The sequence below is a fragment of the Onychomys torridus genome, chromosome 21, assembly GCF_903995425.1.
Source record: "Onychomys torridus chromosome 21, mOncTor1.1, whole genome shotgun sequence".
Lineage (NCBI taxonomy): Eukaryota > Metazoa > Chordata > Mammalia > Rodentia > Cricetidae > Onychomys > Onychomys torridus.
Window position 1 is genome coordinate 15,892,347 of NC_050463.1, and position 21,811 is coordinate 15,914,157.

Below are 21,811 nucleotides of genomic sequence, written 5' to 3' on the forward strand. Positions count from 1 at the left end.
TTATGGCCCACATCAGCAGCAGTACAGAGGCATCAATCATGGCTGCTGGAATCATAGCTGAGAGTTCACGCTGCAAACACAAAGCAGAGAGAGAGAGACAGAAGACTTGAAATGGCAAGAGTCTTTAAACTAGCCTACCTCCAGCAAGGCCACACCCCCTGAGCCTCCCCAAACAGTGCCACCAACTGGGGACCGAACATTCAAATGCTCAAGACTGTGAGGGACGTCTCATTCAAACCATCATAATGCCCAAACTAGGGTGAATACATGTTTGGTAACGTACTCTCAGGAAAAGTCACACGCTACTTAATTATGAAATCTGTTGACTCATCTTTCTAGAACGTTCCTTTCCTTTTGTCCACTTTCTCTCACTGTGGCTCCACTAGGCATGAAGTATAAGCTTTTATTTCAACAATGATGTCTGTTCATTTTCTCTCAGAGCTGTGGATTGTGTGGTTTTTATATTTATTTGCTTATTTTTTAATTCCTTTATTTTGAGCATGGTCTCACCAGACAGCCCTGGCTGGCCTGAAACTGCCTAAGTAGACCAGTCTGGCCTCAGACTCAGGAGTTCCACCTGCCTCTGCCTCCCACATGCTGAGATAAAAGGAGTGTGCCACTAATATGCTAATTCATATTTTTTTAACTCTGTTATTTTCCTATCCAGAAAGTCAAAATTGCTATTTAATTCATTCATTAAATTTTCTTGATGTTAACTTCTAAATTTCTAGAACATTCCAGTTGCTTGTTGATGCACAACAAATTATCTCAAATGCAACAGCTTAGAATGACTATTATGTTTAGCTCCTAAGTTTGGTGATTAGGAGCTCACACTCAGGGCAGTGAAAGGCTCCCCTTGGAGTTGCTAATGCTACCACTATTGTAGAGTGGCTAGCGACCAGGAGGGGCTTGGAAAGGGCTGGACACCTCTGTTTGTTTATGTAGTTCCAGGTCCTCTATATGCAAAGGCCAGTTTTGTCTTCTGAACCTGAAAGCCACTAGCAGAGAGACCCTAATATGGCAGCGTGTGGCCCCTGTGCAAGCCCCCCAGGAAGCAAAGCAGAATAGCCCCACATTTGTGATCTAATATAAGTTGCATAGTGTCTCATCTAAGCATTGTGATAATTACAGCCGAACACTATCATGTCCTTCACAGGAGAGCACAGGAACCCCCCTCTGAGTGGAGGGACAGACATGTGGTCAGAAAAGCAAAGGAGATGGAGAGTCATAGTGCACCACTGTGACAAAATTCCCACATACGTAACTGGAGTGGAGAAAGATTGATTTTAGCTCAAAGAGTCAGAGGTTTCAGAATCCACTGAATCTGGATTCACATGAGGCAGATCACCATGGTGACAAAATCATGTGACAGAGGCTAAGCACCTCGGGGTGGGTAGAAGACAGAGAATGGCCTAGAACATGCACCCCCATATAATTAAAAATAAAAATACATCCTTAGAGCAGTCCCTCCCTCAGGTATGGATTATTAAAACCCACTTATTAAAAGCACATCCTCCAACTAGATCCCACCTCCCAAAGTCTAGAACCTCCCAAAGTGAAGTCGCTGTCTAGTGGTGGTGGCACACTCCTTTAAGAGGCAGGTAGATCTCTGAATTTGAGGCCAGCATGGTCTACAGAGTGAGTGAGTTCCAGGACAGCCAGGACTACACAGAGGAACCCTGTCTCAAAAAAAAAAAAAAAAAAAGTAATATTCCTCACAGGCTCACAGGTTATTTCTTTCTCTCTTTCTGTAGACACTTTTTGACAAGCTGAAAGCAATTTTTGCATGGCACCCTGGGTGATGGAGAAAACCCCATGACATTTTCCCATAGCTACCTTTGCTAAAGGTTCAGAGAATCCACCAACTCTGTGAGTTTGGATTCTTGGTCCACAGCTTCTATACACACCGTAAGAGGGCTGCAGGGTAGCTACACAGCTAACATACAGTAAAGACTTGGCTGAGCTGACCCTTTAGACATTCAGAATCCCAAAATGGGAGCAGGTCTCAACTATGCTCTCCAGGGAGCTTAGCAGCAGCTTAAAGACTTAACCAGTTCACGGCACTTTTAATAAGTGGATTTTAATAATCCACACCTGAGGGAGGTGGGACTGCTCTAAGGATGTATTTTTATTTTTAATTATATGGGGGTGCATGCGCACTTGAGTGCAAATGAACAAGGAGGCCAGAAGAGGGCAGCACATTCCCTGTAGCTGGGGTTATAGGTGGCCACCCAGCTTGGGTGCTGAAACTGAGTTCAGGTTCTCTGCAAGAGCCATGCTGCTCTTAACCACTTAGCTATCCCTCCAGCACCTCTATCTCAATTTTGATACCTGAAATTTTCTTTCTTACTTCTAAGCTTGCCTCTGTTCTTCAGGTGTAATTAATATGCAGCAATTCAGCTGTTGGGAGCAAAAAGCAAATTTCCAGTGTTCTTTTTGGCTAAAAAATCAACAATTTTTCTAAATGTAGAGGCTTGAATTGCTGAATGCTTGCATTTTATCAACAGATGTGTTCTCCATAGATCATCCACCATCATTGTTGAGGAAAGTAAAAGAATATGGCTCTCTTATAGAAGAATGAGGAGGAGGCCGTTATGGACTCCAAGAAGCCTGTGAGGGAGCGGGCAATGTTGGAGGCTTTTGAATTCAGGTCACAGACGCAAAGAATTCACTGCGGAAAGTGTTTTCAGTGTGTGTCTGCTGTCTGGGGCCCCAGTGAGTCAGGGGACTCTAGTGACATTCTCTGTGCAATGACATTCCTTTTTTAATCAGCTGGCCATCCAGATTCCAGACAAGTAAGAACTCTAAATGACTGTCTCTGCCACCCTTGCTAACCAGATGTCTAATGGCAGGGTGAAAGCAGCACCACCCTGCCAAGATCACACCCATGCCAGTGTTTGCCAAGCCCGGGAGGCTGCCTCAGAAAACTCTTGAAGTGGGTCGTCTTCAAATCACGAGAGACCAGTAGCAGAGAACTTGAACTCTATGGAGCTTCGAAGCCTCAGCGCACCAGGAACTGGGAGAGCAGAAGAATTCACTTGTGGTGATACTTTGTGCTTTAACAAAAAAGGTTGCCTGAAGATCAGCGTGCAGAGCTAAGCCACTTGTTAGCCATAGAGGCCAGGCAGTGATGGCACACGCCTTTAATCCAGCACTTGGGAGGAGAAAGCAGGAAGATCAGGAGTTCAGGGCCAGCCTGGGCTACACAAGATTGAATCTTTCTAGAAGAGAAACAGAGCCTGACGTGTTGGTGCATGCCTTTAATCCCAGCACTCGGGAGGTGGAGACGGGATCTCAGCTCTTTCAGTCTGAGGACTCGGAGAGGTAAGAAGTCTCTCTAGTGGCTGGCTGCTCTGCTTCTCTGAGCTTTCAGCATTTACCCCTATATCCAGCTCTGGGTTTTTATTACTAAGACCAATTAGGATTCGTGCTGCATTCACTCACCTCACAACTGCAGAGAGATTCAGCATCAGAGGTGTGCGAGCAATGCCCTGGGGATCTTGTGGAAACCCAGTCCAGGGAACAAATCATGGATAGCAGCGGTCAGCCTTAGTTCACTTCTCTCCCCGTCCTCTTGATGTCTATGCGAGGGGGATTGCTTTCAGACTTCTGTTCAAAGAGTCCTCTCAAATGGAGACTTGGAAGGCTCTGTATTTATACAGCTGCTCTCGTGTATAAGCATTGTCTCATTGTATAATATTAATGGTAACGCTCCACCCACTCTGCATTCTCCAAGGTCCAGTTAAATCCCCACCACTCTAGGAAGCCTTCTGTCTCCTATGTCCATTCACACACACACACACACACACACACACACACACACACACACACACACACGCGCACTACTGCCACCCTCCAGTTTATTGTGTATTCCACTCTACACAGCACATGTGGTCCAGGATGTTTTCTGGAAACCTTTTTTTTTTTTTTTTCCAGTCTTCTTGTAAACTTTTCAAGTTCTGAGTTTCAGGGTCTCTCGCCAGATTACAGGATTTTTTTAGTTGAGAAAATGTGCACTGCACATTTCTATTTTAATAACATAGCTTTCGCCATCAGCTGAGGATGGCACTGGGGCTCCATCAATATTCACGGGTGATAGCTATCTGCTCACTCTTCTGATCTTGACGCTTCCATGATTAACCTCACACTCTGGGGCTGGGATGCTCTGGAAGATGAAGGACCCTCGAGGAGGTGATGCAGCCTCCCCTAGTTCTGTTTCCTGCCTGCAATATAGAGAACAACACTTGGGGTCTCTGCTCTGGGATGTAAGGAGGTAGTTATTTTGTTCTGCCGTGTGTGAAATCAGTATCTTTACATGTAATCTGAGGGTAAATTCTTGGCCCAGATATGCTTCACTTTATACAAATAACACATTTGTGAAAGATAATCTTCACTTTTTACGATTTTATTTTTAATTACATGTGTATGTTTATGTGTGGTTTGTACACTACATACATGAGCCCAAGGAGGCCAGGAAAGGGCACTGGATCCCTCGGTGCTGGAGTTACAGGTAGTTGTGAGATGCCCAACATGATTGTTAGAAACCAAACTCAAGTCTTCTGCAGGAGCAGTGCACAGTCCCCACCACTGAGCCAGAAAGATGGGTTCTCACCCAGTGAGCTGTTTTTAGGTTCACTTCCAATCTAGTACGGGTTTGTCAATTATAAGATAACATACACAGGAGAGAGAGAGAGAGAGAGAGAGAGAGAGAGAGAAGAGGGAAGGAGGGAGGGATCGAGAGAAGGGAGAGAAGGAGAGAGGGAGGAATGGAGAGAGAAGGGAAGGGAAGGAAGGAAAGAAGAAAATAATTTTGTCAGATTGACTTGGCTTGAAATGAATACTCTGAGGGTGTATGTATGTACTCATGTGTGTGTGTGTGCTTGTGTGTGTGTGTGTGTGTGTGTATCTCCATGTGTGGTATGTATGTCTCTGTGATGTCTGTGTGGTGTGTGTGTGTTTCTGTTTCTGTATGGTGTGTCTGTGTCTCTGTGGTGTGTGTGTGTGTATGTACCTGTGTGTGGTGTGTGCATCTGCGTGGTGTGTGTGTCTGTGTCTGTGTGGTATATGTCTGTGTGGTGTGTGTGCTTGTGTGTGTGTGTTCTTCCCTTTGCCTTGTCTATCCTTCTGTATCCCACATTTTGTCTCCAGAGCCATGGTAGCCAGGATGCTCACTGGTCCCCGTCATTACTTTCCATGGATTATCCTGTTACAACAACAATTTTATGAATTTGATATCTTCATCGAGGGCATGAGGAGTTATAGGGTGCTATCAAGGCCACCAAAACTCTTCATCCAATACAAGGAGTCACCAGTCCCCTGCTTTTAACCTCAGCTCCATGAGAATGTCCTGGAGGTTCGCCCAATGCTGAAGTTCCTCCCCTGAGTGGTAGCACGGCTCCGTTTCCAGCCCTCGGAGGTTCTGGGAAAGAAAAACTTCCCACATGTACTCACCGTGGAAACATTCCCTCCTCTCCATCTCCGAGAAAGCTGGAGGTTGCGTGTTTTTCATTGGTGGTTTATCCCACCACCCATTCTGGAGTTCTCGGTCTCGCTTCTTCTGAGGCTCTGCTTGGCCAGTATCTTTTCCTTCCTCCCTTGTGCTCTCTGCACAGCACGTAACTAGCCCAAGCTTGTTTTCTTGGTCTCACACTGTGCTTCACTTCGTGTGATTTGCCCGTATTTTTCTTCTGTCTGTCATAATGAGTACAGGGTCAACCTGGGCTAGGTAAAACACCGTCTCAAAAAAAAAAAAAAAAAAAAAAAAAATTCATGATAACATTTTTAGAAAACAGCCCAAACTTATGATGATGTGTTGATGTATAACTGTATAATTGAGTTCCAGGACAGTAGTTGCTTCTATTCGTGAGTCTCAAGTTGCCCGTGGCTAGGATGGGGTAGGTGAGAGTTGAGGTTTCCGTGTTGAAGGTACCCATCACCGGTGTGTGACCACCACAACAAAAGCCCTGCTTTGTTATTCAAGACCCTGACACAGATCCCTAACAGATGTGCACTAAACACTTGGGTGACCAAGTAAAGCCAAATGAGATAGTTTCTCTTTAAATAGCATCTCACTATGTAGCAACTCGCTACATAGACCAGACTGGCCTCAAACTCACAGAGATCTGCCTGCTTCTGCCCCACCCCCACCCTGTGCAGGAATTAAATGCTTACATCACCTTGCCTAGCCCTAGGACAAGTTTTTAGGGACACCAAAAGTTCTGCTGTGTCTTCAGCCTCTCCGGCATGCTATTTGATTTTTAAATCAGAAAGGCTTCATTTCAGAATCTAACCCTGAACTCACCATCACCAAAGCCCTGCATTCTGTTGTTTACACATTAATAAAGGTAGTAGTTTGTCAGGCCTTCCAAATTTGTTCTTTGTGTTTTCACTGAGGAATATGCAACATGACATAAATTAACTCCTCTGCTGAAGGAATTTAAGTCACAATGGAAAAGACCAGGGAGTTTTGTTTTGTTTTGGTTCAGTTTGGATTTGTTGTTGTTGTTTTGTTTTGTTTTGTTTTGTTTTTTGAGACAGGGTCTCTCTGTGTAGTTTTGGTGCCTGTTCTGGATCTCTCACTGTAGACCAGGCATGCACCACCTCCTGGTGACAGAGAAGATTTTGTTTGTTTGTTTGTTTGCTTGTTTGTTTGTTTGTTGTTTTTGAGATAATGTTTCTCTGTGTAGTCCTGGCTGTCCTGGAACTCACTCTGTACACCAGGCTGTCCTGGAACTCACAGAGATCCTCCTGCCTCTGCCTCCCAAGTGCTGGTATTAAAGGCATGCATCACCACCCCGCTACACAGAAGACTTTTTAAACTAAGTAAAAACTTGTGTTGTCCTACAGCAGCAGTCCTCAAATTATCTAATGCTGTGAACCTTTAATACAGTTCCTCATGATGTGGTAATCCCAACCATAAAATTATTTCATTGCTACTTCATAACTGTAATTTTGCTACTGTTATGAATCATAATGTAAATGTCTTAGGCCACACCTGTGAAAGGGTTGTTCAACCCTGAGAGGGGTGGAGTCCCACAGGTTGAGAACATGTACATGTCCTACAATGTAGCTTCTTTCAAAAGTCAAATTCAATTCCCATTGGTTTAGAACGCAGACATCAGCTTGGAGGCTGACAGTTGTGTTGCAAAAAGTTTTGCTCAATTAGATACTGTATCTTAAGCCCTCCAGGATGGATGGACGTTTTCTCTGAATGCACTGTGGATAACGACAGCTGCCAGACAAGGATCTTCCCTTACCACACCAGCATTCCTGTTGGCCACCCTCATCATTAATCCTTCAGCCTGTAATGCACACACGGCTCTGTCCAGTGAGATCCCAGAATGCCCCTGGAAATAGGGCGTCTGAAATAAACATCAACTTTGCTTCAAAAAGATTCTATTCCTGTGCCGTCATAATCCACAAAAAGAGTCCTTTGGGGAAACAGAACATGTAAACAGCAGGGCCCAAGGCTTCCTCCCTGCCTGTTCCTCCCTCCCCGTGGCAGTGACATCTCTTGACCTCCATTAAGCCAGTAGTTCTCTGTTTTCTAAACTGAGTTTGGGCAAGGTCTTTCCCTCTCTCCTTTGACTTCCAGTCTCTTCTCCCTCTAGCCTAATACTCATTTGAGACAACATTACTTAAATCGTATATACAGCAGCCTTGTTCCATCTTCCGGCAAAACAGCGCATTTTACTAGGCTGCATCTCTCAGGCAGGTTAGTGAGTGTGGGATTGGGGAATTGGGGGGGGGGTGCAGAGGAAACTATTATTTATTGAGCAATTTCCATCCACTGTTGTCCTATTGTTTTACATGCAGGATGTAGTTTAATCCTCATAACAATTATCTGCAAGATCTGTTATTATCTCTCTTTGTAAATAGGAAAGCCAAGGCTCAGACAGTGCCATTAGTTGGCTCTGGGCTCTGGGCTCTGGGCTCTGGGCTCTGGGCTCTGGGCTCTGGGCTCTGGGCTCTGGCTGGCAATGATTAGAGACAGAATCAGAACCTAAGCCAAACCAGTCTCCAAAGCCCATGTCCCCAGCACCTGCCACATGTATGTCTCCATGACTGGGGCTGTTTAAGGAGAATGAAAGAGACATCTACTGAATTGCAAGGTAAGTGAGGAAATGTTTTCATCAATCAATCAATAGTCTCTCGTAAGAGCTAACATCAGGAAGAACTATAGGAACACACAGAAGGAAACAATGGCTTCCCTGACCTCTAATGGCTATCAACTCAGGAGAGAAGTCAAGTTCTTGTCTAGAGAGACTTGTCCACAACTGAATAAAAGCTCAATAACAAGGAGAGATGGCTTGGAGGTTACTGCTCTTCTAGAGGATCCAAATTCAGTTCCCACATCAGGCAGCTCACAGCCTCCTATAACTCTAACTCCAGGAGGTCTGATGTTCTCTTCTGGCCTCCATGGGCACCTGTGCTCACACACACACACACACACACACACACACACACACACACACACACACCACAAATAATTAATAAACTGGGCATGGTAGCATACACCTTTAATCCCAGCACTCAGGAGACAGCCACAGGCCAATCTCTGTGAGTTTTAGGCCAGCCTGCTCTACATAGAAAATTTTAGGCAAGCCAGGGACACACAGTGAGACCCTGTCTCAAAAATAAATCAATAAATAAAATCTTTAAAAAAAAAATCAACTTCAGTTGCATTTCTGAGATTTTTGGCCCAATATGGACTGAATAAGAATAAACTAAATTAAAGAAGGAAGAATTTATGTAAAAATTAGTGGTAAAATCACAGTGAGATGTCACTTTCTATCCACTGGGATGATGTAAACAACAAACAAAAGACAGGTGAGAGCGAGCATTGGCAAGATTGTAGAGCAAGTGGGACCGTCACACATTATAAACGGTCATGCGAAAGGCTAAACATGCTTAGGACCTGGGACTTTCAATACTTGACAGATGTTTAGGAGAAATGAAGACATCCTGTCAACACCAAAGTTTACACATGACCATGTTCACAGAGTCACCGTCCACTAACAAGTCAGAAGACAGAAACAATCCAAATGCCATCCGCTGATGAATGCATGAAGAAAATGGTGTGCGTACACTCGATGGAGAAAAGCCATCTGACAAACACGTTCATGATACGTGTGACACCACGGATAAACCATGAAACCATGCTCAGTGAACAAGCCAGGCACAAAAACATGTGTCATGCAATTCTATTAAGCAGGCGAATCTAGAGAGTAGATTAGTGGTCGTCTGGAGCTTGGAGTCTGGAGGAGTAGCTACTAGCAAATATGAAACTTCTTTTTAAGTACAAGACTAGTCTAAAGTTAGACTGTAGGGCAGGGCTAGAGAGATGGCTCAGTGCTTGAGAATACTGCTTCAGTCGCAGAGGACTGGAGATCTGTTCACGGCACCCAAACTGGGCAGCTCACAACTGCCTTTGACTCCAGCTGCAGGCAATCCAAATGTCTACCCCTGGCCACCTTGGCACCTGCACACAAGCAGCATACAAGTACACACACACACACACACACACACACACACACACACACACACACACAAATAAGAAATTTAAATGCAATTAATCCTTTTAAAACAACACTAAAATCAGATTATGGAGTTAAAAATTATCAAGAGCAGACTGCCTGGCAGGCCTTTTTATTATGTCTGGCAGCCTTAAGCAGGGAAATGACAGCCAAGCAGCCCCTCTGCCGTCAACCAGCTAGAATGCCTTGGCAGCAGCCTGGCTGGTTTGGGTACTTTACCATCACTCTGAGGATACTAAAGCAAAGCAGAGGTCCACAACAGCTAGGGGGAAAGGCGTGCCCTAGTCACGGCCACTCTAGGCAGCCTGCACTGGCCTTGGAGGGCTCTCTAAAGTAAATAAGCTGGGTAAATGCAGTCCCAGGTACCCTGCAGTTATCCTCACTCACTCCAGGGGGAGAGCGCTTCGGGCGATCCAGCAGAAGGCGGCTTGCTTGCGGTTGGTGCCAGCACAGTCCTTCATCGGCAGAAGGGCTAGCCCAGTCAGCTGCAAACAGCTTTGCCACAGCTCCCTTCTGGCTATGTAACAAAGTTGTTCGGAATCAGCCAGGTAACACCCTCCTGAGTGCACCTGGTTTTGCAACTTAGGCTCATTAAAATGTTTCTCTAGAATGGTCTTTTCTTACCTACTTTTGAGGGCGGTTGTTTTGTTGGTTTTTTGTTTTTTAAGATAATGTTTCTCTGTGTAGCTTTCACTGTCCTGGAACTCACTCTGTAGACCAGGCTGGCCTCGAACTCACAGAGATCTTTCTGCCTCTGCCTCCCTAGCGCTGGGATTAAAGGCATACGCCACCACCACCTGGCCTTGATCTTTGTTAGTAATTGAGCTGGTTCCTCAAGAAAAAGGTGACAGAAGTAGCCGTGTAGTGACAGACAGAGTGGAAGGAGAATCAATGGCTGGGTGCTGGGGGATGTCATTCTGTAAGTCATAAATATGCGTTGCTCTGATTGGTTGATAAATAAAGCTGCATTGCTATTGCAAGGCAGCTTAGAGACAGGCAGGAAATACAAGCAGATTGACAGGGAGAAGAAAGGCAAAAGGGAAGAGTCATCAGCCAGACACAGAGGAGGCAAGATGACAAGGCGGATCTAAGAAAAGGTACCAAGCCACGTGGCTAAACATAAATAAGAATTATGGGTTAATTTAAGGGTAACAGCTAGTCAGTAATAAGCCTGAGCTAATGACCGAGCAGATATAATTAATATAAGCCTCTGAGTGATTATTTTATAAGCGGCTGCCAGTCTGGGGGAGGCAGGGGCCAGGCAGGACCCAAGAAACATTCTGGCTACAGCAGGGGAAACAGCAATAGAGCAGTTGAAGAATTCCAGAATGCAAGATGAGGTAGAGAGGAGAGGCAGGGTCAGTAAAGACTTTCAAGAGCTGAAGATGAGGAGCTATGGACCCGAGTTACTGGAAGAGTGAAAGAGAGCTCCCAAACCTTAACGTTGTGACCCTTTAATACAGTTCCTTATGTTGTGGTGTCCCTCAGCCATAAAGTTATTTCCTTGATAGTTCATAGCTGTAACTTCACTGTTGTTGTGAATTGTAATGTAAATACCTGGTGTGCAGGATATCTGGTATGTGACCCCTTTGAAAGAGTCACTCTGCCCCGACGGGGTCTCAAGCTGCCTTGCCGAGCTTCGGTGGCACATACCTTTAATCCCAACACTCAGAAGGCAGAGCCAGGTGGATCTCTGTGAGTTCGAGGCCAGCCTGGTCTACAGAGCAAGATCCAGGACAGGCACCAAGACTACACAGAGAAACCCTGTCTCGAAAACCCTGTCTCGAAAACCCGAAGGAAAAAAGAGGACCGGGGATCCAGCAGGCACCTTAAGGCCAAGGGTTTCAACAGTAACCTCTATCAAGGGCCAAGGATCCTGAGAAACTCAGGATCTCAGTATGCACACCTATTCAGGAACAACATGCTAACAGGCTTTGCCTGCTGCTGCTGCTGCTGAAGGTTCCAATAGTGTTCAAGTACCAGGGCCATCAGGGGCTAACGCTTAGAGCAACAAGGTTCCAAGTGGAACCCAAGTCTCTTGCTTCTAAGCCTAAAACAATAAGCTCCCAGCTCTTAAATCTTCGGCTATAACCCACTGGGCCCACCAGTCCAGCTCCTAAATTTGAGTATTCAAAGGCCCAGGATTGCCAGCAGTAAAGGACTTCCTCTTACCTACTAACAGTTGCTCGCTCTCTGGACAGATCAAACAGCCCCTAGCCAGCTGATTGGAAACACAGCCTGCCTGCCTCGTAAAGCTTAAGGAGGAGGTCCACAGTGGCTTCATGGCTTCCGGGCTTTGTCTCTTGGACACAGAAGCAGAAGGCAGGGTCAAGGATGCTAAGGTTGATTTTCAGGTTGGGGCCACAGGGACAGTTTGGGAGTGGGATGAGTTATTTCTGCGTTAGCAAGGTTACAGCCAGATGATTTCTTTGTCTTCCTGTGTCTAAGAACACAGGATAAATGAATTGATCCTTCTCTCAGACAGTCCCGCATCCTCTCTTTCTGTTCTGGAGTTCCGTTTGAAACTCTAAATCTTTGTTCCAGCTGGGTAGCTGGGATGATGTAGAGCAGGCTGAGAGAGGGTCTGGCCCTTTTGCCGTAGCTCATTTCATTTTATGTTCCCTTTCTATCTGGCTTTTCTTAATAGCTTTGAGATGAATTTCCTTTCAGCCTTGCTCTGGCCTTGTGAAAGCAAAGAGTTGAGTTATTAGGCACAAATATGAGCATTTATTTATCTGGCTTCATCAAGATAACAAATTTATATAAAATGGTGGCACATCAAAAAATCCCAAATTTTATGTGTGTGTGTGTGTGTGTGTGTGTGTGTGTGTGTGTGTGTGCATGTTTTTAAAAGATTTACTTATTTATGTATTTTATGTATATGAGTGCTCTGTCTTCATGGATGTGTACACACCAGAAAATTCCTTTATCATAAAGATACCAAGATGGTAAATCAATTTGCTAAATGACATCTTCACCTGGAGTCATTTAGAAGACTGGGGTGCTGATGGAAATGGTAGATTTTAAGAAAATCTAGAGGGTCCTAGAGGAGAAAAACACAACATTAGCAACATCATCAGTAAAAAGCAAGGGTGATGAATTCACCATCGGGAAATTTAATAGCGGCCACAGCATCATTTGCTAGAAACTCACTTCCAATCTGAATTATTTTAAATAAGGCATCACGTGTAGGGTAAGAAAGGAAAAAAAATCCCCTGCTCGGTTCCCATTAATTTCCCAGCCAGTAACTTTGAAATAGTGTAAAATGCTCAGGTCAGCAGCACAAACCCACTCAACGAGAGAGAAAATGGGCCATTCCTCTTTGGTGTCCAGCTGAAGCCCACTCAGGAGCTATCTCCTGGTCCTTTAAGAGTCTTTTAACTGTGGCACTCTTGATTTTTAACTGGGCTGAAGCTGCTCCCCAGGACCCAGGGAAATGTGAGTGAATTGGGTTTTCTCTGCATTACAAGGGAATTATCCAGACCCCCAGGCGGCAACCTGCCCAGATTAGTGTTAAAGGCCGAGTGACACCAGCTGAGATGAAGACAGAGGCGCATATGCTGGCTTTTGTGTCGCTGGAAATTTAGAAATGCTGAGGAAGGAAAGGAAAGAGACGTGTTTTTGTAACCCATTAAAGAGCCCTGGCTATTCTGTCCTGTCCTGCTCCTGCGCACAAGAGCAGGGGCTGAGGATTCCAGAGGCCTCTGGCAGCTTCTCACATCCAGGAAGGGTTTCAGCTCTTGGCATTTGATGTCAGCATCAAAGACAACTACCCATCCAGTTGCTGAAACACACACCAGCTGAAAGAGGGTGACATTTGTAGTCAAATCCTCCTCCATCTCGCTTGCTTGCCTGTGGCCCTGGCCACTCACACTCCACATATCGTTACTACTGCATGAATGACACACATCCATCACAGCAGCCAACATAAATAAGACTTAAAACTCACCACACAGACAGGTAAAGTAGCACAACATGCCTGGGATCCTAGCAGTCGGGCGGTTGAGGCAGGATGGTGTGTGAGGAGCCAGCTGGGCCACAGAGGGAGTTTCAGGATAGTGAGAAGCTGTCACAAATAAAACAAAGTCCGAGGGCTAGGGTGTAGCTCAGTGGTAGACCATTTGCCCAGCATACACTAGGCCTGGAGTTTGATTTCTGGAGAGAGAGAGAGAGAGAGAGAGAGAGAGAGAGAGAGAGAGAGGAGGGAAGAAGAAAGGAAGGTTTTTGAAAAACAGTTTTGAAAATTTTCCTTTATATAGTAAGAGCCTCAAAATTAATTAATAAAAAGGGCTCCCTCACCTTCTCAAAGACCTGTCCAATGGAATGGTTGAATGGCTAATGTCAAGAGGTTAGGTTTTCAGCTCCACTTAATTCACTCTGATGGTTTCTCTTAGGTGTTTAAATGGCAGAGTTGTTTTTTCCTTGCTTTCGTTGTTTTTAAATCTGTAAACTGGTCCCAGTGATGTAGGCCAGTGATCCTGGCACCGGGAAGACGATGTCTCAAATCTAATAAGCAAGTTTAAATAAATAAGTAAATAAGAGTAAGAATTCCTGGCTGTCCTAGAACTATCCCTGTAGACTGGGCTGGCCTTGAACTCACAGAGATCAGTCTGCCTCCTGAGTCCTGGGATTAAAGGTGTGTGCCCCCCCCCAAAAAAAGAGTAAAGATTCCCAATCAGTAAGTGCATTAGCACAGCCCCCAGTGCTAAACATGCCCAGGGGAGGGGGGGCCGCAGGGCGGGGGATGTGCTTCTGAATTCACTACAGCCCTGAGGTAAGGACTATGATCCAGGTCTTACTTCTATCTAGAGAATTAGCGTTGGCCTAAAAATCATTCAGCTGATAGAACATTCGGCATTTGAACCCCAATCTGTTCCTCCCCAAAGCCATGTTCTTAGCCAAACCATAGAATCACTAAATAGCGGTAACCAGTTTTATATGAAAGCTAAAAAAGAACTCTAGAAGCGTCTCCCCATCAGGACCAGACCAACAAGTCTGAAAGGTCAAACTCTACTCTCTGGGCTTCCGGTTCCAGCTCTGACCGACCAGACTCTCAGACAGCACAGTCTTCTTCAAAGAGATAAGGGACGGGAACACAGACGGCAGGCTTGCCAGCAAGCTAATGGCTGGCTTTGGGAAGGTTCCGACACTCCCAGCAGCCTGTACATCGCTGCTCTGTTCACACTCGATAGGAGGAAGGCACCCTTGTATTTATTGCTTCATTCTTTCTCCACATGTTCAATTTTATTCTGTAGTTTCAGGAATGAACTAACTTTTTTTTTTTTTTTTTTTTTTTTGAGAGACAGGGTGTTACTGTATCTCCCTGGCTGGCCTGGAACTTACTACATAGACCAGGCTGGACTCAAACCCAGCAGAGATTGGCCTGCCTCTGCCTCCCAAGTGCTAAGATTAAAGGAATACACTATCATGGCCAGCCCAACAAAATTTGTCTAGGTATAAACACATTGTCTAGACCAGGAACAAGCCTCCCTAGGAAAGTACCATGTAAATAAGTACCAAAGTCATGTAAATAAGTACCATGGACCTGTGAGAATATTGCAAAATTACAAAGGCTATGTGATGAAAAGTGAGCCTTCCCCATACAGCTTGTTCCTCCTCTCCCTCTAGATCTCTGCAGTGGCAGCCACTGTCTTAACTAGGGAGCTAATCCATGATAAGCATTCATTTATTCATTTAACAGCAATGTCCCACCCATTCTTTTTCAAAACAACAAGAAAAAATTTATTTTATGTATATGGGTGTTTTGTCTGAATGTATATCTGAACACCACTTGCATGCCTAGTGCCTTCAGAGGCCAGGAGAGGGTGGTGGATCTTGTTCTGGATAGTTTTACATCAACTTGTCACAGCTAAAGTCATCTGAAAGGAAAGAACCTCAATTGAGAAAAATGCCTCCATAAGATCCAGCTATAAGGCATTTTCTTAGTGATGGACAGGAGAGGGCCCAGCCCATGGTTGGTGGTGCCATCCCTGGGCTTGGGTCCTGGGTTCTATAAGAAAGCAGGCTGAGAAAGCCATAGGGAAACAAGCCAGTAAGCAGCACCCCTCCACGGCCTCTGCATCAGCTCCTGCCTCCAGGTTCCTGCCCTGTTTGAGTTCCTGTCCTGACTTCCTTCAATGACAAACAGTGATGTGGAAAGCCAAATAAACCCTGTCCTCCTCCAGTTGCTTTGGTCATGGTGTTTCCTCACAGCAATAGAAACCCTGACTAAGACAGGTCCCCTGGAGCTGGAGTTACAGATAGTGGTCATCTGCCTGACATTTGTGCTGGAGCAGTATGTGCTCTTAACCGCTGAGCTATCTCTCCAGTCCCTGGGTTGTTTCTTACACTTTGCTGTTGTAAATAATACTGGCTGCCTTTTCACCTGTAACAATTCACAAAGCCAGGTCTATAATATTAATTCCTACAAATGAAGTTACTCTGTCAAATGTAATCCGCCCTTGCCAGAAGGGAAGTGTGTATAGTTGATGTTTTCCTGTGTCCCAGCCTGCCGGTGGTCAGGACAAATCTCTCTTACCAGCCAGTCCTGCAGCCGCTCAGACCCAAGTAAACAAACAGAGGCTCATATTATTTACTAACTGTGTGGCCATTAGCTCAGGCTTCCTACTGACTAGCTCTTACATTTAAACTAGCCCATAATTCTTATTTATGTTTAGCCATGTGGCTTAGTATCTTTTCCCAGATCTGCCTTCACATCTTGTTTCTCATGGCAGCAGCTGGCAGCGTCTCCTGACTCAGCCCTCCTGTTGCCAGAATTCTCTTCTCTCTTTGTCCCGCCTATACTTCCTGCCTGGCTACTGGCCAATCAGTACTTTATTTATTAACCAATCAGAGCAACACATTCACAGCATACAGATATCCACAGCAAGTGTGCTTGCTTCTGGTGTTCTTGCATGGCCAGTGTGTACCAGACTTTTGGATCTGACTCAGTTTGATTTCTGTAGTAGCACTTTCTCATCAGGATCACCAGCCCACAAATAATGACATGGAGATTTCTTACTAGTTGTGAAAGCTTGGAGCTTAGATCTGTCCCACTAGCTCTTATAACTTAACCTGCTTTTATTAACCTATGTTCTGTAATGTGACTTGGTTATCTCTACTCTGTACTGTATGTCCAACCTCTTCAGTGTCTCCCTGGCATCTCCTGTGTGCCAAGATTCCTTCTCCTCTTCCTCTCTCTCCCTGAAAGTCCCTCCTATCCTCTCCTGCCTAGCTATTAGCTGTTCAGCTCTTTATTAAACCAACCACAGTGATACATCTTCACAGAGTGTACAAATATTCCACAACAGATTTATTTCTTATTATAAAGGTAACTGCAACTTTTCACATTTATAAGGCATGTTTTCTTTTCTGTAAGCTGTCTTTAATCTCCACTGCCTGTATTTCTAATAAGTATTTGGTCCTTTTTCTTATTAATATGTAGCAGTTATTTCTCATATGAGAGAGATAGACTCTACAGAATAGGTGTTATTTTTCTCAACTTATAGTTTATCTTTTAACATTGTTTCTTAGCTGGGAAAATGTTTTCTTTTTATACATTAAAATATATCAATCCTCTCATTTATGATTTCTGGGATTAGTATCAACCTTACAAAGCCCTTTCCCATGTTGATGTTATATAAAACTCTCCTATGTTTTTGTCTAGCATTTTATGACTTTGTGTTTTATGTTTAAATCTTTGATCCATCTGGAATATATTAGATCCAAGGAGCAAGTTAGTGATTCAGTTTTTAGTTTTCTAGATGGCTGCCAAGCTGACCAAAAACCATTTTGTATTTTATGATTTTAAGATAATTTGGGGGAACACAGTTAGGGAATCTGGAAATTGGTATTACCTAGCCTCCAATTCTTTAGAAAACTTGTTCCTCATAGTGTAAGAAAAACACCATCATTACCTGGTGAGAAGTCCCGTGGGGACTGGAGAAGCAGCTCAGTAGTGAAGAGCACTCACTGTTCTTACAAAGATCCTGGAGCTTCCTCCCAATGCCCACAATTATAACTCCAGTTATGGGGGGTCTGATTCCCACTCTGACATCTGCAGAAACCAGGTACACATGCATACTCACACAGACACACACACATGCACACTCACACTCACACACACGTGCTCACTCACATGCACACATGCATTCATGCACATGCATACACATGCACATTCACACACATGCATTCATGCACACACATGCCTATGTACACACACACACACACACACACACACACACACACACACACACACACTGGTTCAATTTTGGTTTTGTTTTGTTTTGTTTTGTTTTCAGTGATACTTTGGAAAAGTTTCCCTCAGCATTACAATATGATCTGAGACTTGTCATGTAACTTGGTAGAATATTTGGTCACATTTTGAATAATGTTAACAGGTTTCTTTCATACATGAGCTGTAAACCTTCAGGTCACTTCTTATTTTCTTTTCTTTTCTTTTCTTTTTTTTGAGCTGAAGATTGAACCCAGGGACTTGCGCTTGCTAGGCAAGTACTCTACCACTGAGCTAAACCCCCAACCCCCCTATTTTCTTTTGGAGTGACCAATTTTCATTTCTCTTTGAGTTGATAATGCCTGCTAACCAGTTGTCACCATTACTCCTGTGTAAACGTTACATGGGCACCACATAATTACCCCTGTCTATGCTTGACATTACATCGCTAGGCAATATAACCCCCAGTATGTTTATGTGCTCTTCTGATCTTCGGGATTTGATTCCCAAACAAGAGAGTGCATGTTCCTCCTACTCAAACTATGTCTCTTCTTAGTAATTTATTGATTTGGGGGTAATCTAAACTTTTTAGGGTACAAATTTACTTTTTTAAGTCATTGTTTATCTACCTTGCTGTTTATTTCATATTTTATCAATTTTTTAAGATCTATTTTATTTTTAATTATGTGTATGTGTGTGTGTGTGTGTGTGTGTGTGTGTGAGTGTAGGTGCCTGCATAGGCCAGTAGAGGGTATTAGATCCTCTTGAGCTAGAGCTCCAAATATGGGCAATGGGACCTGAACCGTGGCCTCCAGTAAGAGCAGCCAGCTCTCTTAACCATTGAGCCACCTCTCCAGCCCCAGGTTTCATTATTTTTATAAGAAATTTTGATGGGTGATGTCATTCTGTATGCTGTGAAAATGTATTGCTCTGATTGGTTGATAAATAAAGCTGTTTGGCCAATGGTGAGGCAGAATAAGATTAGGCGGGACATTCTAAAGAGAGAGAGGAAGGAAGAAGACAGAGCAAGGGAGACACTGCTAGCATTGCCAGAAGAAGCAAGATGTAAGGTACCGGTAAGCCATGAGCCACGTGGCAAAGTATAGATTTATAGAAATGCGTTAATTTAAGAAACAAGAACTAGATAACAAGAAGCCTCCACGGCCATAGTTTAAAAATAATATTAGCCTGTGTTGCCCAGCATTGGTGGCGCATGCCTGTAATATTAGCCTGTGCATGTTTATTTGGGTCCGGGCGCCTGTGGACTGGTGGGTGAGAGAGATTTGTCCTGACCGTGGGCCAGGTGGGACACAGGAAAACTTTCAGCTACAAAATTTCTGATCAAAGAAATAATTAATACTGACATTATAAACTATGTACATAATCTTAAAAAGGAGAGTACTCTCTGGTGTAAGCAGTAGGTCAGAGCTTAAGGTGTAAACTGGGGGAAATTTACAACCTGAGCACCAAAAAGAACTGAGTTTTGTTTTTAAGACAGTAGGAAAAAATGCAGAGTGGGACCAAATAAAAAATAGTAAGTAATTAGTAAGTCAGGTGTTGAAATTGTTGAAATAAAATTTTTAAGTACATAGAACTATAAATAAAACCTCTATGGTGTTTGGAAAGAATTAATAAAAAGAGTAAAGCTCTTTCAAACCCAGTTAAGGAGGACAATCTAGAAAAGAGAAAGAAGGCGTCAGGAAGATAAAAAGGAAGCAATGGGGTGAATAGTAAGTTAAACTCTAGGCTATTTTAGAATAAAGAGAAAATTAAGCTTTTGGTATTAAATTTTCAGACAAAAAGCTGATACATTCCTCAGTGTTATGCGAAAACAACAGAGACAGTTCTGGGGGGGCTACCCTGAACCCCGCTTCCCACCAGAGGCTCATGAAAACAAACCCCATATTTAAAACTGAACAATAGGAAACAGCTGAGATCAACAGCCACACAAAATTATCACACAATAAAAGATAGTCATCTGCAGCGTGGCAGTTTCATAATCCAAGGGTCCAGAAACATTTATTCTCAGCTTGCCTTTATTTACACTGTTAAAAACAGTAGGGGCGGGCTGGAGAGCTGGCTCAGTGGTTCAGAGCACTTGCTGCTCGTACAGAGAATGGGCCAATTCTCAGAGGCCACGTGGCTCACATCCATCTATAACCGCACTTCCAGGGGATCCCACCTCCCTCCTCTGACCTCTCTGGACGCGAGGCATGCACATGGTTCACAGACATACATGCATGCAAAACACTCATACACTTAAATTAAATAATTTTAAAAATTATTTAAATAGTAAAGTGATCCTCCAAAAAAGAAATCCTTTTTTTCAAGACAGGGTTTCTCTGTGTAACAGCCCTGGCTGTCCTGGAACTCACTCTGTAGACCAGGCTGGCCTCGAACTCACAGAGATCCGCCTGTCTATGTCTCCCGAGTGCTAGGATTAAAGGCATGAGTCACCATCGCCTTATCGAAAAAATCCTTTTTATTGTTTTGTGTTTGTTTTATATTGTTTTGTTTTACATTGGTTCATTTCATTTTGAGACAGGGTTTTGTGTATCCCAGCCTGGCTTTGAACTCACCATGTAGCTGAAGATGACCTTGAAACCCTGATTCTCCTGCCTCCATCTTCAGTGAGTGCTGGACATATGGGCATGTGCCTCTGTACTCAGCGTGTGCAGTGCTCTGGCGTGATCGACAAGAACTCCAACCCCTGCTGAACCTCATTTCTTTATGTGGTCACATCACACCTATTGTGCTTTGCCCAATCCCAAACTTAAACTGAGTGATATTCAAAATATCCACTAGCTTTAAAAGAATAATGTGGCCATTTCGTGTTACCGCGATAGCATATCTTAGGAGAAATATCTATGTCTTCTGAAACAAAAAGGTAACCTAACGAAAAGAATGCTGTTGCCCCCTTCAATATCCAACTTAGAAGAAAAGAGCTGGATGCCCATATGTGCTACTGCATTCCATTTCTTTTTCTTTAATAAAGTATTTATTTAACGTGCACTGGTATTTTGCCTACATGTGTATGTAACTGCACCATGTGGGTGCACCAAAGAAGCCAGAAATGATCCCCTGGAATTGGAGTTGTAGACAGTTGTGAGCCTCCATGTGTGTTTAGGTGGAAGCCCTGCCGGCGCCATATACCCAAGGAGTCTGGGTATATGGTTCTGTCCTCAGACCCATACCCTAAAAAAGTCTGCCAAGAGCCAGCCCCTCCTCCTCCCTGGGTCTGCTCAAGACCATACCTCCAGGCTATATTAGATCTGGTTGCCATTCTGGAGAGTCACCTCAAAGGTGCTTTGCTCTGCTCAGAATAAACCTGCATTTATTAATTCGTCTTGATTGGCTTATTGCATCTGTAACATTACTTACTCACTACCGGGGGATTGAAACTTGTCAATATGGGCGCTAGGAATCGAACCCAGGTCCTCTAGAAGAGCAGCCAGTGCTATTAACCACTGAGCCATTTCTCCAGCCCATGCATTCCATTTCTTATATGGCATATTAGTTAAATGATATGAAAAGATCCAGCTTTGTAATTGTCAAGGAAAATGTATGTTTTGAAAACTGAAAACCTAATATACTAGTTGGAGTAGTTTTAGATTCACAGCAGACCTCACTGGAAGAAAGAGATTTTCTGTATGCCCCTGGCCCCTCCCTGTACACAAAAAGCCTCACAGCTATGAAATGCTTCATAAATTTGCATGCCATTCTTGTGCAGAGGCCACGCTGACCTTCTCTGCCTTGTTCCAAAAGAAGAAAAGTGTCTCAATACATTTTTTCAAATAATCGAGAACATTCTTTAGCAGTACCAAACTTTAATGAATGATAGTGGTTTGAAAGTTAGCTGCAGTGTGGAACATGAAAGCCAGTCAACAAGTGTTTCACGTTCTTCCATGAAAATGGCTTGTTTTAATCTTCGAGTGGCTCTTTGACCTAGGCACGACTTTATAGCAATGTGTTGACCATTTGAATAACTTTGGTTCTGAATCATACAGGGCTTTAAAAAAAAAAAACCTCACATGAATAAATA

At 43.9% G+C, this 21,811-nt stretch overlaps 1 pseudogene; it reads right to left on the reverse strand.

Moving 5' to 3' along the window:
• Positions 1-21,454: 21,454 nt before the first annotated feature.
• Positions 21,455-21,554, reverse strand: LOC118572081 (annotated as a pseudogene).
• Between the last annotated feature and the right edge of the window lie 257 nt (positions 21,555-21,811).